Source organism: Physella acuta, unplaced genomic scaffold, assembly GCF_028476545.2.
Source record: "Physella acuta isolate Inbredline_101_S28 unplaced genomic scaffold, ASM2847654v3 ptg000211l, whole genome shotgun sequence".
In the NCBI taxonomy this organism is placed as follows: Eukaryota; Metazoa; Mollusca; class Gastropoda; family Physidae; genus Physella; species Physella acuta.
The window spans coordinates 275019-292224 of NW_026731730.1; positions in this window are offsets into that span (position 1 = coordinate 275019).

The window sequence follows — 17206 nt, forward strand, 5'->3', positions numbered from 1 at the left end:
AGCTTTAACGGCCGTCCACTACCTCACTAATTAATATAGCCGTCCATTACTTCACATTTAGCTATAGATCCCGAGTGTTTTTTTTTAAAATAATGCATTTGAATTTCACATTGGCTTTGAATGTTAAAACGCATTTTATCGCTGCTGATTCTAATCAGAAAGTTATGGGCTATAATTAAACTGACGTTAACTTCCCGTTTGTTTCCTCTAGTCCACGGGTTCCCAACCTGGGGGTCGCGACCCCCCTGGGGGTCGCGAAGGGCTTTCTGGGGGGTCGCCAACTGGTATACTAAACCTTAGTAATTTGAAACAAAACATAAATATTTAGAAGAATTTTTGAAATTCGGCTTTACTAACATCACTGGAAGAAGCAAAGCGTACTGTACAAAATTGTTCTCAGTCACGAGTTTATGAAATCTTCAAAACTAAAACGTCATTTGACACGAGTCATTCGAGACACACCAAAAAAGATATGGAGTTCTTTCGTCGGTATGAAGCTAGTTGCAAACGTCAGAGACTTGATCGAATAGGAAGTTTTCACCCAGGAAACACAGCATTAGTGCAAGCATCACATGAAGTCGCGACAGAAAACGCCAAGCAAAAAAAAAAAAACACAATAGGAGAACATCTCATCAAACGCTGCATGTTGAAGATGGTGAAGTTAATTCTTACATGTCCGTAGATATTAAATAACACATTTTTATTGAAATTAAGCTTTCACCATTATTTGCTTTTCAAGTTGATAAATCAACAGACGCGAGTTCGTGTTCGCAGTTGCTGGTCTTTGTCTATATTTATTCAGATGATAGCAAAGAAGAGTTGCTCTTTTGTGAAGATAGCATGGAGAAAATAAAAACGTTTTTTTTTTTTTTTTAAATTGGATTATTAAAATGGGTTAAAACGGCTGTGAGGGTTTGTACGGATGGTGCACCATCTATGTTTAGGTCAAAATCGGGCTTTCGGAAAGCAGAAAAGATTTAGCTCCCTAACCACTGCCCTCACCAATCGCCATCAAGACTCCATTGCTAGTATAAGTCGTAAATTATATAAAATCTTGAGCCTTCAAAGAACTGAACAAAAACATTAATATAGATCACGAGGTTCTGCTCTTCTACACTACAGTACGCTGGCTGTCAAACGAATTGTTGTGAATCGTGTTTTTGAATTGAAATCTGAAATCAAATTGTTCTTGGAAATGCAAAGGAAACAAGACCGTTTGGTATACTTAAAACGACATAGAGTGGTTGGAGAGAGTATCATACCTAGCAGATGTGTTCGAACAATAACATAAGCATAACCTGAAGCTTCAGGGAAAATGAACGAATATTATCACTTTCCATGATAATCTCGGGGCATTTTTATCAAAGCTGCAAAATCGGCGCAGAAAATAAATCTTGGAAATATTGTAAATTTGAGAAACTCTGCAGTGTGGTAGATGAATCTAATTGTGAGATAATTAAAATTTTGAAAGAATAAATTTCTGGGCATCTTGAATCTATTGAAAACGAACTGCAGCGCTATTTCTCTGAGCTGAAAAAAAAAAGAATCTGCTTTGACGCATTATCCATTCTCTTCTTCACTTGATGTTGCCAGCATTCCCGATGAATTACAAAATGAATTCTTTGATTTGCAAAATGATTCCGAGTAAGATGAAAAACGTCAGACACAATTTTGGTGTAGTATTAACCATTTATATCCAAACGTAAAATTGATTGATTTTTCGAGAATATAATTTTATTTTGAACACTATTTTTCGATTAAAAACACAATTAAGATAATGATAATGACATAGGTTGGCGTTAACAAAAAAATACTTTAAAAAAAATTAACCGCGAATGTTTAGTGAATATTATGCAATTTTACTCATGGTATTAAAACAGTTATCAAGAGTAGTTCATATTGAAATTCTACCAGAAAATCTTATTTTAGTGCTTATTAATTTCTATACTAATTTCGTCTTTTTAATTCTATGGGGGTCGCGGGTTACTTAATTTTTATAAAAGGGGGTCGCCACTCGAAAAAGGTTGGGAACCACTGCTCTAGTCTGTTTCATTATACCATCAACCAGTCAACGAAATGCCCATGTCGTATTCTAATGCGAACAATTATTGTTTCTGATAAGTTGCTATTGTATGTCACTTGTATGTCCTTATTCTAACAAACTTATAATCCAACTATGTACCATATCATAGCAGAGACGTTTCCAAAAATAGAACATATATAGACCAAGCGAATGAGCGCCTGCTTCAAACTTCCCGCTAAACTCAGACGAGGCTTACTTTTTTCTGACAATACTAATCTTTTTTAAAAGGACTACGCATCTTAAGGAAATTTAATGGACGCGAGAAAGGTATTTGAGAGGCCCATTAAATATTTAAAATAATAAACACATAAAAACGTTTATAATTACAAACTTTTATAAATGCACTAAAAAAAGAAAATAATACAATTTTTATTAAATTTATAAATCTGCGGTTACTTTAAATATAAAAAAAAATACTTTCTTTTAATATAGGCCTATTAATGCACGATTATTTATATCACTATAAATAAAAGCGTGGGCCGCTTGTTTAACATCTTATTATTATAGCGGCGGGGGCCACGCTTTTATTTATAGTGATACAACGGTAAAGGCATTTAATGTCTATATAAATTGTACATTTTTCTATTTCATCCGGGAGGGGGGGGGGTGGGGCTAAGGTAGGCGGTTGACGTGCTCCATGCGTGTGTATGTAGGGGGGGGGAGGGAGTAGAGTGCATTGCCACCCCTCCCTACCATCAAAGAGACGCCTGAAATAAAAGCTCTGGGTCAGGGGCGTAGCGAGGGGGGTGCGGTGGGTGCAGACCGCACCGGGTGACACCATTTAGGGGGGTGACACCAAGGCAAAAAAAGCAAAATATATAGAGAAAAACTTGAGGGGGGGGGGTGCAAATCGAAAGTTTGAGGGGGGGGGGGGGGCGTGCAAATCGAAAACATGAAAGTTTCTCCCCGGGAAGGGTCGCAACGCCTTTGGGGGGGGGGTGACACCATTAAGTGCCGCACCGGGTTACACCCGACCTCGCTACGCCACTGCTCTGGGTGTCTATTGTCAAGAAATAAACATTTTCATTTATATTTTCAAGAGATTCCAGTGTTTTATAATATCCAAGCTGAATGGCACATACGCTAGGCTACATTAAGTGTACGTGTACGAGTCCCCGTCCAAGAAGAGATATTCTCACGTTAAGAAAGTGAAGTAGAGCTATTGCGAAATAAATAACAAATGTTTGACATGAAGCGATGACAGCTGTTTTTAATACTGTCCGGGGAAATCTAAGGTTTGTGTTTGAAATAAAAAAACAAACTTTTATGATTTTAGCGTTAAAACATTTAATTAACTAGAATAGACCCAAAAAGTCGGTAAAACATAAAATTCAGTATCGATGACAAGAGGAAGTTTGGGGCCCTAAAAATGGAGCCTGCAGGGCTTTATCCTCCATTTCCCATCTGTTGCTATTCAGTTGTTGTTAGCCTTTAGTAGAATGAATCTTAAGAACAAGTGTCGGAATAAATACGTTACGTGTCACATTCAGCGAGCACATTTTCTAAAAGTAGGTGATCAAACCATTATTATGCCAGAAATAAATTGTAGGCTATCATTTTAGGGAAAGTCGCTTTAAGTAAAAATTGTCTGAACATAGACCGTGACAGGGGTCGTCCATAAATGACGTCACACTCGTAGGGGGGAGGGGGGTCCGTAATTTTGTGACGGTGTGCGATGAGGGGGAGGGGGGGGTTCAAATGGTGCGACGTCACACTTTTGCATTATAAAAAACAATGTTAGAAAACGAATTTTAGACGTTATTTCGCGTTTTAGAAAACTCTTTTAATAAACTGTAATAGGAATTGATTAAAATACTCTATTTTGATAGAGTTCAGACAAGATTTTGAAAAAATATCGATGTTTAAAAAAAAATTAAACTGCAAATTTTGAGGGGGGGGGGGGTTGTAGGCTGAGGTGTGACGTCATTTTAGGGGGGGGGGGGTCTGGCTTTTCTTGACGATGTGTGACAGAGGGGAGGGGGGAGGTAAAAATCGTCCAAAAAAGCGTCATTTATGGATTACCCCTGACAGCTAATGTTTGCAATAGTGGACCATTGAACTAGTTAAGCAAAACAAAATGTGACCATTAAATTTACATGTTTTTGATAAAAGAAAATGGAGGGGAGGTGGGGGGCTTTTAATTTAAGATCGGAATCCTGGCTGCTGTCCTGTCAGCCCCCCCCCCCCTCTCCCTTCCAATCTTTTCATTCGCTACTGATTGTAATTATCTACGCCTTCGTATCTCATTGGCAGTAGTAACATTTGCGTGTATCATATCGATTCAGAGAACACATTACAATCACTGTAAAACCCACGAGTGGGGTTAATGGAGTGGGTGGGTGGACAAAAAGCATGTCATGAAGAACACATAATGTTTCTGTATAAACATTGTTACAGTGATAGTTTACCATTGGGCATATGCTGGGTGGCTGTTGGAAATGTTTGCTTCACTTAGTTTGTTGTTTTCTCTCCTATTGAGCCACAGACTACAGGGGTAAGTTTGTTAACGAACGTTCGTTAGCTGGAATACGATCGTTAGTTAAGGCTAGTTTGTTAGCGTGCAGAGGGTTCATTAAAAGTGGTTATTATGTTATTTAACTAAGGTAAACGGAGGTGTGTTCTTTAGCTGGAATACGATCGTTAGTTTGTTAGCGTGCAGAGGGTTCATTAAAAGTGGTAATTATGTTATTTAACTAAGGTAAACGGAGGTGTGTTCTTTAGCTGGAATACGATCGTTAGTTTGTTAGCGTGCAGAGGGTTCATTAAAAGTGGTAATTATGTTATTTAACTAAGGTAAACGGAGGTGTGTTCTTTAGCTGGAATACGATCGTTAGTTAAGGCTAGTTTGTTAGCGTGCAGAGGGTTCATTAAAAGTGGTTATTATGTTATTTAACTAAGGTAAATTCGCGTGATTAGGTATGTTCTTTGAGCTAAGTTCGGTAGCGGGGTGGGCTCAGTATCTGCTATATCTGCTATGCTATATATGGTTAGTTCGTTAGCTGGAGAATGCTCGTTGGCTAGGGTTCTTCTTCTTCTTCTTCGTTCTTAATTTTTAGTGTTGGGAGGAATCGAGCCTTATCTGCCAGAGGGTTTGAACTCGAGACTTTTTTCGAATTTATCAACCATGAGCTTTGCCGACTCGACCATGCTTCCATCACAATTAAGGATTACGTGTCAACTGGTTATGCGCCATTGAGGCCATTGACTCCGATTTCAGCCTGCTTTTCTTTTTGGATTTGCTTCCATAGCCTTTGTCCAACCAAGAACAAACTACAAGACAGCAGTTGTTTGATTTTGGAGTTGTCTCTCCTAGAAGAGTGGCTGTCCCCAGCTAACGAGCCTCATCTGCCCGAGGGTTCGAACTTGAGACTTTTCGGTTTAGCAACCATGAGCTTTACCGACTCGACCACGCCGACCCCTTAATTGTAATTAAATAACGACAAAATGTAAAACACAAAAAAGCGAAATAAACTCAGCTATAACTGTCTCTTCCAGATTAAACTCTTACGCTGAGATAATAGACAATTCAAAATGCTAAGAGGTCTCCGACTGCGAGCGATTCCCAGGTCTTTTTCTAGACAGCGACAGCCTCTACAGTCTGATACACAACCACAGCAGTTTTATGAGCGGTATATTCCAGATTCAAAATGAGAGCTTGACCACGCACTGGCCAAAAGATAGCAACGATGTGACCAATCAACATAGCCGTAGAGGAGAGGATCCATGTTGTGTCACGTTAGTGAAATTTGATTGGTTCACTTTAATTGTACGTTGTTAAGTGGTCTACCTCAGCTAGACGTTGTGTGGTTCACTTTAATTGTTAAATTGTTAATGTAATTGTTAATTTTTAAGTTTTGAAATAAAAAAAAAGGTTTAATAGCAAGCTGTATATAATTATGCAATATTAAGAAAAATGAATCCTTTTCTTTAAATACATAATAAATAACCACTATTTAAATAATAAAAAAGAAAAGCGCGAGTCGTTAATTAATTTTTTAAATGGTATTCTATAGGGCTACATCATATAGTGATGCAGAAGGAGATGTGTGTGTGTGTGGGGGGGGGGGGTTCTAGTTCCGCCATTGTGCACGTCCTATCCCACTTTAAAACCAACTTTGTGTTGATACCACAGCGTCATGACTGTAACCACACCATTGTACGTCACATCGGTGTATAACAACCTAAGTTACAGAGTCAAACACCTCACCTCGACCTATCAGTTTCTAAATCAGGGACAGTGCGCTGCGTAAGTCTCTTTTTCACACACATACACATACGAATACGCAGACATTAATATATATATATATATATATATATATATATATATATATATATATATATATATATATATAGCCAATATACATATATATACAGAGAGACAGAGAGAGAGAGAGGGAGAGAGAGAGAGAGACCGACATATACAAAGAGGCCTATATGAGTACACTAGTTAAAGAGTATACAGGTCACAGGGCATAGAATGTTCTTTGAATATCCCAATCACATAAAATAATAGGTCAAATCTACTTCTGCCCGATTGACCTAAATTAAGACTGAAATTGTAACTTTACTTGACATACATTCTGGTGGAAGTGCAAACAATTTTATCCGGTTCGTGTCACCCTTTGCTCAATCCTGTTTATAACTTTCAATTCTTTCTTAAAACAACTAGACAAGGAGATTTATCATTGGGTTTACAATTTTCGTTTAGGTGTCTCCCCCCCCCATCTTGGATGATGTCACACGCTATGGTGTCCCGTCCCGTCCCCCCCCCCCCCCCCGCTCCGACTGTTGTGAGGCTGCTGCTTACTTCCCTTACAGATCGCGACAGTGGTAAAACGCAGGCTTGCTAACTCAAAAGTCGCGAGTTCGAACCCGTTCTCGAGGCCCACATTCTTCATTCAACCTACTGTCCCTTTGTCTAGTTCAACCTGAAGTGATGTTCTGGCAGTATTGAGGGATACCCTGGTGTTCATTCAACCTACTGTCCCTTTGTCTAGTTCAACCTGAAGTGATTTTCTGGCAGTATTGAGGGATACCCTAGTGTTCATTCAACCTACTGTCCCTTCGTCTAGTTCAACCTGAAGTGATGTTCTGGCAGTATTGAGGGATACCCTGGTGTTCATTCAACCTACTGTCCCTTTGTCTAGTTCAACCTGAAGTGATTTTCTGGCAGTATTGAGGGATACCCTAGTGTTCATTCAACCTACTGTCCCTTCGTCTAGTTCAACCTGAAGTGATGTTCTGGCAGTATTGAGGGATACCCTGGTGTTCATTCAACCTACTGTCCCTTTGTCTAGTTCAACCTGAAGTGATGTTCTGGCAGTATTGAGGGATACCCTAGTGTTCATTCAACCTACTGTCCCTTCGTCTAGTTCAACCTGAAGTGATGTTCTGGCAGTATTGAGGGATACCCTGGTGGGGAAAAAAGTGTAATGCTTAAAAAATAATGTATTCTCTCTCTCTCTCTCTCTCTCTCTCTCTCTCTCTCTCTCTCTCTCTCTCTCCGGCTGCACTCTCGATAATTTCATTGAGTCTTACAAAGAAAATAGTGTTTGATCGGCTGCACTCTCTGTATATCTACTTTATAATTTAATATAACTTTAAGTTTACAGCAGGTTTTCTGCGAATATTTTTTCTCATAGTCTAGGCTCCCCTTGTACACTATCTGGTACCTGCCAGCTGAGGAACCGAGTCCAGTGGATCCTTGTAGAGAAGGACGACGGCAACGACACGTTTGTCCCGGTTCACGTCGGCAACGACTGTTACTGTGAGTATCATTAAAATGTTACTGTCAGTACCATTAAAATGTTACTGTCAGTACCATTAAAATGTTACTGTCAGTATTATTAAAACGTTACTGGTACCATTAAAACGTTACTGTAAGTGTCATTAAAACATTAATGTCAACACCTTTGAAATGTTACTGTCATTATTATTAAAATGTTACTGTCAGTACCATTAAAATGTTACTGTCAGTACCATTAAAATGTTACTGTCAGTATTACTAAAACGTTACTGTCAGTATTATTAAAACGTTACTGGTACCAATGAAACGTTACTGTAAGTGTCATTAAAACATTAATGTCAACACCTTTGAAATGTTACTGTCATTATTATTAAAATGTTATTGTCGGTGCTTTTAAAACACTGTTACAACATGGCTAAACAAAATATATCCGGACATAGATCGGATTTGGACACACGACTTGTATCACAAAGAGTGAAGTGGGAAAAAAATAGTAAGTTTCAACCCTTAATTTACGGAACTAAGTTCTGAATTAAATTTGTTCTTAAACCATGCGTTATGATATTGCTTTTGGCACTCTTAAAGCATATGTCAAAGGAAATTTAGTTTCGTAAATTTTAAATGGTCCAAATATATATTGATACTTATAAGTACCGTCAAGAATGTAGAACATTTTTTTTTCAACAAATAAAAAAAAGTTACAAAACAGGAATAACTTGTAAAATGTATTAACTTATACCATGGCAATCGTTATAACAATCATATTTGTAATTTTCACACATAAACACAACACAAAAGTATATTTTGAATGGATTTTTTATAAGATCACATCTAAGTCCTTCTGATTGTACCAAACACAGCAAAAGGTGCCGACATGTCATACTCCCTTATCTATATATATGATTCTCCTCATGAGACCATGCGAGACACCACGTAAACGCACGCCGTTACTCCAACGCTCTCCAGACAAATCGCTACCACCCCAACCCCAACCAGTCTGGTGAGCTTTGGTACACGACGAATGTTTACAATGATAGAGCCGGGTGGGTGACGGCTATTAGGGGAAGATAATTTAGTTTTTAAACGATTTGAAACTATGGAGAGGAAACAATTTCTGTTTGATCTTTTCATTGTCGTCTGTAAACTGTCGTCACGAACGGCTGCTTTCATGGGCCTGGGGGGAGGGGGGGGGGGGCTAGACAATTTTTAGCAATACTTATATTTAACAAACCTTAATATTAGAGCTAGAACTAGACTTAGGCATACAAACAACTTTACTAAACTTAATAAACTAGCCTGCAACTGCTATCTTCGTTTTTGTTATACATTTACTAATATAAATCTAAATTCAGTTACAATATTTGTTATGTAAACCATACGCTAACCTTCTTCTAATTTCAATAACTTATTATCAAAATAATAGTTATGTCAATCCACGTGGTAAAACACATAGACACCCCTGTCTTTTAGTGCGGATACTGACTAACAAACCTATACACAAAAAACAAAATAGAACAATACCTTAGTGACCAGCACCCTAACAACGACGTCTGTCATGAAATCTTCTACACAATGAACCCAGAAAAATAAATATCTTACGTATACGCCAGTAGTGTACGCAGGGGGGGGGGGGGGGGGCAGGGGGAGCTGCCGCTCCCCCTCTGGTCATTTTCAGCAAAGTGGCGCCTTTTTGGAAACTTTTTAATCTCAAAGTTTTAAACAATGATATTTGTTAAAAAAATATTTTTGGTCGGCAAATCTATGTAAATCACAAGATTTCTTTTCATCAGTAATTAAGCATTATTGTACTAGTCTAGTAGTGTCTACGTTTACAACACGTATTAACAGCTGCATCAGTTTGCCATTCTAAAAATAACCATTATGATGCATTGCAATGTTTAAAAAACCTCTACGGGTAGTACCACTTGGCAAGAGTGGTGTTAAGTTTAATGCAACTGTATAATGTATTTGCTTACGAATAATTGAATTAGAAAATGTTATACATAAAACTTCACACATAATTACTGTATATATATATATATATATATATATATATATATATATATATATATATATATATATATATATATATATATATATATGCATTTTGAATCGTGTGATTAATTTTTTAAAAATTACAATACAGAAACAAATACAACTGATGTGGCAATTCTATTTAAACTAGGCATGCTGCCCAGCTTTGCTTAGGCTTTCGAAAACAATGAGAATTTGAATGTTTAATTAATTCGCCCGAGGGTCGGTCTACGACCTCAGGAGTTATGAAGTGGTTCCTACGTGGACATTTTTTTTCGATTTATAGCTCATATAAGGCGCCGGTCAGTCGAGGTCAGTTTTTACCCCATCATCGTAGACTTTTTGGCCAACCGGCCCCCGTGTTCTGTCGCCCCAAGGCAAGATCCTGCCAAATTTGAAGCGCCTGCGGCGCCGGGAAGTGTTCTATCGGGCACCCGACAACTTTGCTTTATATATTATAGAGATTAGCAAATTGCATAGATAAACAAAGATTTCAATAAAGTAATTAAGGCCTGAAATACTTTAGTATAGAAATGTATTATTTGAATAGATGAATCTAGAATATCTAGATCTAGAATCCAAATAAATAAAATAAATTTTATGAGTTTAGGCCGGAAAAATTGTATTGTCTACATTTCATAGTGTACGTAGATCTAAATCAAATTTGAATGCAATAGTTCATATCTTTTTATTCTAAACACGGCAGATGACGTCATTAGCTAATGTATAAGCAATAGTGACGTCACAGTTTTATGCGTTCTTTTTCACATCTATTAATGCTTTTCCGGTTGCATAAATAATACTGTTTCTCTACATTCGAATACGCCTTTAATTTTTATTTTTCTTCTTTAAATAAAATTGTGGTTATACATTTAAAACATCTAACATATTATTTTCAACAAAAGTCCGTATAAAGTTCTCCATATATCGCTGCCGTTTCAGACGTGATGTCCGGCGAAAATATTTTGCGGACAGACAGAGAGAGAGAGAGAGAGAGAGAGAGAGAGAGAGAGAGAGAGAGAGAGAGAGAGAGAGAGAGAGAGAGAGAGAAGTGCGCACATTGGGAATTATATATTAGGATTTACGTATGAGCAAACTGCGTACTGGTGGGGAAATTTTGACAAGGTCAACAGCGTCATCACGATGAAGTAGTAGTATTCTTACAGTTTGGGCGATAGTGATTACGATTACAAATTATATGAAACAGTTACTACCCCCCCTCCCCCATGGACCCCTCTGTAAAAAAATTATCATAATACCACTGCTACTTATTTAAATCTATTTCTGTAATATATATTTGTGTAATATATATTTGTATAATATATGTTTAGAACAGTCATCTAAAAACTGACGCTATGTTCACTCTGAGTTGGTTATCTCTCCCCCCGACCCCCCACCACCCACACACACATATCACCACCACAATTGTGTAGAGCGACATTAATGTCACACGTAGTATACACTGGGTTGGATAATTGACCTAAAGTGACCGGACAGTGGTGAATGAAGTTGAACCCACCCCTCCCCCCAATCCACCCCGAACTGATCTGTTAAGTACATGTAGAAAAACGCGTAATGATGTACCAAAGTACCATGCCGCCAGAAAATTAATTAGCTTTTTTAAACGTAAAACTCTGTGAATATCATTTTCGCAATTACTAGTAAAAAGGTGTGTGATCAATACAGTGATCTAACCCAAACCTATCACTATGTTAAAAAATAATCTTTAAATAACACAAAGAAGCAGTAGTTAATTAATATATATGATCTGAACTAAAAGACCAATACTTAGTTAAATGTTGGCTGTTATTCCGAATGTTTTTTCTATTATATCGAAAAGCGTGGTTTTATACCAACTGTGATTTTAAAAACTTTCATTATGCTATAATACTTTGGCATTTATAATGACGATATATTAAATTCTGATTATAGACAAAAAAAATTGTAAACACGAATAGTGTTAAACAATTCCATTATATTCTAAAGTAATTATTTATTTGTTTTGACATTTATAATTAAATGTTTAGATATATACATATTAATATTAAGAGATTGATTATTTCCCCTATTTCACTTGTCTAAAATAATTTCCCAGGCATTATTATGTAAGAAATTTTTTTGCAAGAATTACAAAACAGATTGTGTTACGTTCATTGTTTTTGGTTGTAGTGTGTGTATATATTTTTTTTTTTTAGATTGATAAAATTTTTGTTTTGTCGGCCTATATTGTGTGTTTTTTCTTATTTCTTCAGAGTGCTACTTTCAATTTATTTTACATCATAGCGAAGTAATGACATACAGCTAGTAATTATATATATATATATATATATATATATATATATATATATATATATATATATATATATATATATATATATACGTATATAGAACGTGTTAAAAATTCGGCACCTTTCTTTGCTTTTTTCGCTCCCCTTATAACGAAAACCTGGATACGCCTCTGGTATACGCTGACGTCAGAAGATATGACAGACAACCATCTCCAAACCGAGTAACTCATTCAAGTTCAGACAACTCCATCCTTTACCCACTTTCATGTATTTGTTTCTATTAAATCCACGTGTTTTATAAAATGAAAATAAATCTGAAATATTATGATTTAACGTTACAATTTTTTTTTAGTTAAAAGAAAAAAATCTGTACATTGGAAAAAAAAAGAAAGACAAAATAAATAAGTGTACTCTTTGCCTTCAGAAATTTCTTTCATGCAACACTATTTCCCGCTAAGCTCCCCACACCCGGACTCCACCCTTCCCTTCACACATACGAACACAAACGTCCCTCACACACGCACAACAACAAACCACGTTCTAATGTAATATAAACTTCTTTTGTCAAATCATTGCTAAAGTTACCAACAGTTACAATTTTACTGTTACCCAGTTAGAATACCGACACTTTATCACGCTTTGTTGGCTGCACGTTGTCATCAAATCAATTTCATAGTGTCGTGGCCAAGGTGGTCAACTCGCTTCCCTTGAGGTCTAAGGACCTCCCCTCCCCTCCGAAGTTGTTTAAGTAAACAAACCGAACCTTTGAAACAACTCACGCTCGTTGTAAATTTTTTAAATTACTGGTTTTGTAAAGAGGTGTGCGATCTGGCCCATTTTTGTAATACAAATTTCTTAAAAAAACGTAACAAGCTGCTTTTGGTGTAGTAAAGATTAATGTTAAAAACTACGACCAGTTAAAAATTAAACGGGTCAGGCAGTATGGGATTGCGTGAACTAAAAAAAGAATTTATTTTAAAAAAATCTTTGTGGATAATTCAATTGAAGTGTTTGAATAGTATTATTCTAGTTTTGACCTTCCGCCCCTCTAGGGTTAGGAATAAATCCACATGTCCGTGCCTATGAGACCAATTTTTCTTTGTGAACTCCTTCACAATAACATACACGTTGATCGAGTGGACAGACAACATACACATACATAGAGACGTTTGACATTACACATTTTTAACACTGAAAGCACATATTGAAACAATTACTACTAAAAAGGTTTAATAATTACTAGAAACATTTACAAATAAAAATATATCATTCAATATAAGTGTCCTATTCTATTTGACTGCTACTCTTTATATTACATATTATAAGCAATCTTGGCTCTGACAAAAACAAAACCAATTCTCGACATGCATCAGAATAGGATGGAACAAACATATACATTCTCTAAAGAAAGGGATGAAATGTGTGTATGTGAGTTTTCTTTTTCCTGCTAACTTGTACATGAAATTATACAGCAAATTAAAATATTTTTAATTAAAAAAAAATTGAGATACATTTGAAAATGGAATATTAAGTACCAAGTGATGAGCACTTAGCACAAAATGTGGACACAAACACACGAGATTAGTTAAAAAGTTAATAGATGCAATGTTGAATGCTAACTTAGATTTTAAGAAACAATAAACTTAATTTAAGACTAATGATGGGTAAAACAAATTATAATATTGTTGGATTAAACGAGATAAACAGAAGTCTTAGCTGACGGGATGATGTGACAATTTAGTTATTAAAATAATATTCCTAATTTCAACAAATATAATAGACAAGTATAAATAAAATCTAAATAACTTGACAAATAATTTAGCTATAAGAATTGCATTCATAATTTGAAGTAAAACAATAAATGTAATAGTAACAGGTATACATAACGTCTACGTGACTTGACAAATAATTTAGCTATAAGAATTGCATTCATAATTTGAAGTAAAACAATAAATGTAATAGTAACAGGTATACATAACGTCTACGTGACTTGACAAATAATTTAGCTATAAGAATTGCATTCATAATTTGAAGTAAAACAATAAATGTAATAGTAACAGGTATACATAACGTCTACGTGACTTGACAAATAATGTAGTTATTAGAATTGTATTCCTAATTTGTAGTAAAACAATAAACGTAATAGCTACATGTACACATAATAACAAAGTGACTATACAAACAATTTATTTATTAGAATTGTATTCCTATTTTGAAGAAAAGCAAAAATGATGGAAACATTTGCACAAAATAACATGTACGTGTTTAGACACACTAATGCTGGCGGAATGAAACAGATCAAGACGAATAAATCTCTTGACATGACTGTACAGTTTTGCGTGTACACTAGTGTACAGTGCTCTGTCTTTGGCCATTGTGTCAACTTGGTGTGTACATCTAGGGCCATTGTGTCAACTTGGTGTGTACATCTAGGGCCATTGTGTCAACTTGGTGTGTACATCTAGGGCCACTGTGTCAATTTGTGTCAATTTGGTGTGTACATCTAGGGCGACTGTGTCAACTTGGTTGTGCATAATTCTGTTATGGACCACTTGCTTATTAGTCAGCTGGTTGATTTTCTGCTGGTGGGTTGTCAGCTGGTTGGTTGGGGTAACTGGGTTGGTAGCTGGTTGGTTGTTGCCTGCCAGTTAGGATGTCGGCTAGGGGCTGGCTGCTGTATGCTGATTTGTTTCGGCTAGGGGCTGCTTGTTTTGTAAACGAATTGACTGGCGGTATGGTTCTCTTCTGTCTAGCTGGAGTTGGTGCTAGATGATTGTGGGCTTAATGCTGGATTATTTCTGGCAATAGGATTTTCGTGGTTGGTTGTAAGCTCATTGCGCTGTTGGCTCCTGGGCTGTTGGTTGGCTCCTGGGCTGCTCGTTCAGTCGTTGGCTCCTGGGCTGCTCGTTCAGACGTTGGCTCCTGGGCTGTTGGTTGGCTCCTGGGCTGCTCGTTCAGTCGTTGGCTCCTGGGCTGCTCGTTCAGACGTTGGCTCCTGGGCTGTTGGTTGGCTCCTGGGCTGCTCGTTCAGTCGTTGGCTCCTGGGCTGCTCGTTCAGACGTAGGCTCCTGGGCTGCTCGTTCAGACGTAGGCTCCTGGGCTGCTCGTTCAGACGTTGGCTCCTGTGCTGTTGGTTGGCTCCTGGGCTGCTCGTTCAGTCGTTGGCTCCTGTGCTGTTGGTTGGCTCCTGGGCTGCTCGTTCAGTCGTTGGCTCCTGTGCTGTTGGTTGGCTCCTGGGCTGCTCGTTCAGACGTTGGCTCCTGTGCTGTTGGTTGGCTCCTGGGCTGCTCGTTCAGTCTTTGGCTCCTGGGATGCTCGTTCAGTCTTTGGCTCCTGGGCTGCTCGTTCAGTCTTTGGCTCCTGGGCTGCTCGTTAGTTAGTTTGTGTTCGTTTGTTGGTTTGTCTGTTAGTGGGTTAGTAGTCGTTCGTTGGTCTGTTGTCTATTAGTGATTTTAGTGAGGTTCGTTTGTTGATTTTGTCCGTTGGTTGGTTTTTCTCCGTTGGTTGATTTGTCTGTTAGTGGGTTAGTTGTCGTTCGTTGGTCAGATGTCGGTTAGTTGATTTAGTAAGGTTCTTTGGTTGATTTTGTCCGTTGGTTGATTTGTCTGTTAGTGGGTTAGTTGTCGTCCGTTGGTCTGTTGTCTGTTAGTGGTTTTAGTTTATGTTCGTTGGTTGGGTTTTGTCAGTTGGTTGATTTGTCTGTTAGTGGGTTAGTTGTCGTTCGTTGGTCAGTTGTCTATTAGTGGTTTTAGTGAGGTTCGTCTGTTGATTTTGTCCATTGGTTGATTTGTCTGTTAGTGGGTTAGTTGTCGTCCGTTGGTCTGTTGTCTGTTATTGGTTTTAGTTTATGTTCGTTGGTTGGTTTTTGTCCGTTGGTTGATTTGTCTGTTAGTGGGATAGTTGTCGTTCGTTGGTCAGATGTCGGTTAGTTGATTTAGTACGGTTCGTTGGTTGATTTTGTCCGTTGGTTGATTTGTCTGTTAGTGGATTAGTTGTCGTTCGTTGGTTGGTTCTTTGTCTGTTAGTAATTTTAGTAAAAGTTTGTTGTTTGGTTTTTGTCCGTTGGTTGATTTGTTTGTCGGTGGGGTAGTTGTCGTTCGTTGGTCCGTTGTCTGTTAGTAGTTTTAGTAAAAGTTTGTGGGTTTGTTTGTTTCCTTTAGCTTGCTTGTGATTTAATGGCTTGTTGGTTTCTATTGTTAATTAGACGGCTAGTTTGTTTGCTGCAGGTGACTTCATGGCTAGTTGGCTTGCTGCTGGTGACTTGAATGCTATGTGGTTTTATAATGGCTAGTTGGCTTGCTGATGGTGACCGGACGGCTAATGGCTTGCTCCTGGTGACTGGACGACTCGTTGGCTTGCTGCTGGTGACTTGAAGGTTAATGGCTTGCTGCTGGTGACTTGACACCTAGTTGGCTTGCTGCAGTTGATCGGACGGCTAGTTGGCTTGCTGTTGGTGACTTGACGGATTTGTGGTTTTATGGTGGCTTGTTGGCTTTTTGTTGTTGACTAGATAGCTAGTTAGGTTGCTGCTGATGACTTGTGGGCTAGTTTGTCTGCTTAATGTTTATGAATTGGGGGCGGCTAATAACTAGCTAATGTTGATAAGACTTGTAATATGATTTGATGTTGACACAACTGTTATATGGCTCAATGTTTATGAATTGCTGGCTAGTTGGCTTGCTGCCGGTGACTGGACAGCTAGTTGGCTTGGGTGACATGACGGCTAATTGGCTTGCTGCTGGTGACTTGACGGCTAATTGGCTTGCTGCTGGTGACTTGACGGCTAATTGGCTTGCTGCTGGTGACTTGACCGCTAGTTGGCTTGCTGCTGGTGACTTGACGGCTAATTGGCTTGCTGCTGGTGACTTGACGGCTAATTGGCTTGCTGCTGGTGACTTGACGGCTAATTGGCTTGCTGCTGGTGACTTGACGGCTAGTTGGCTTGCTGCTGGTGACTTGGCTAGTTGGCTGGCTGCTGGTCACTTGATTGTTAGTTGGCTGGCTGCTGGTGACTTGACGGCTATTTTGCTTGCTACTAATAAATAAAAGATTAAA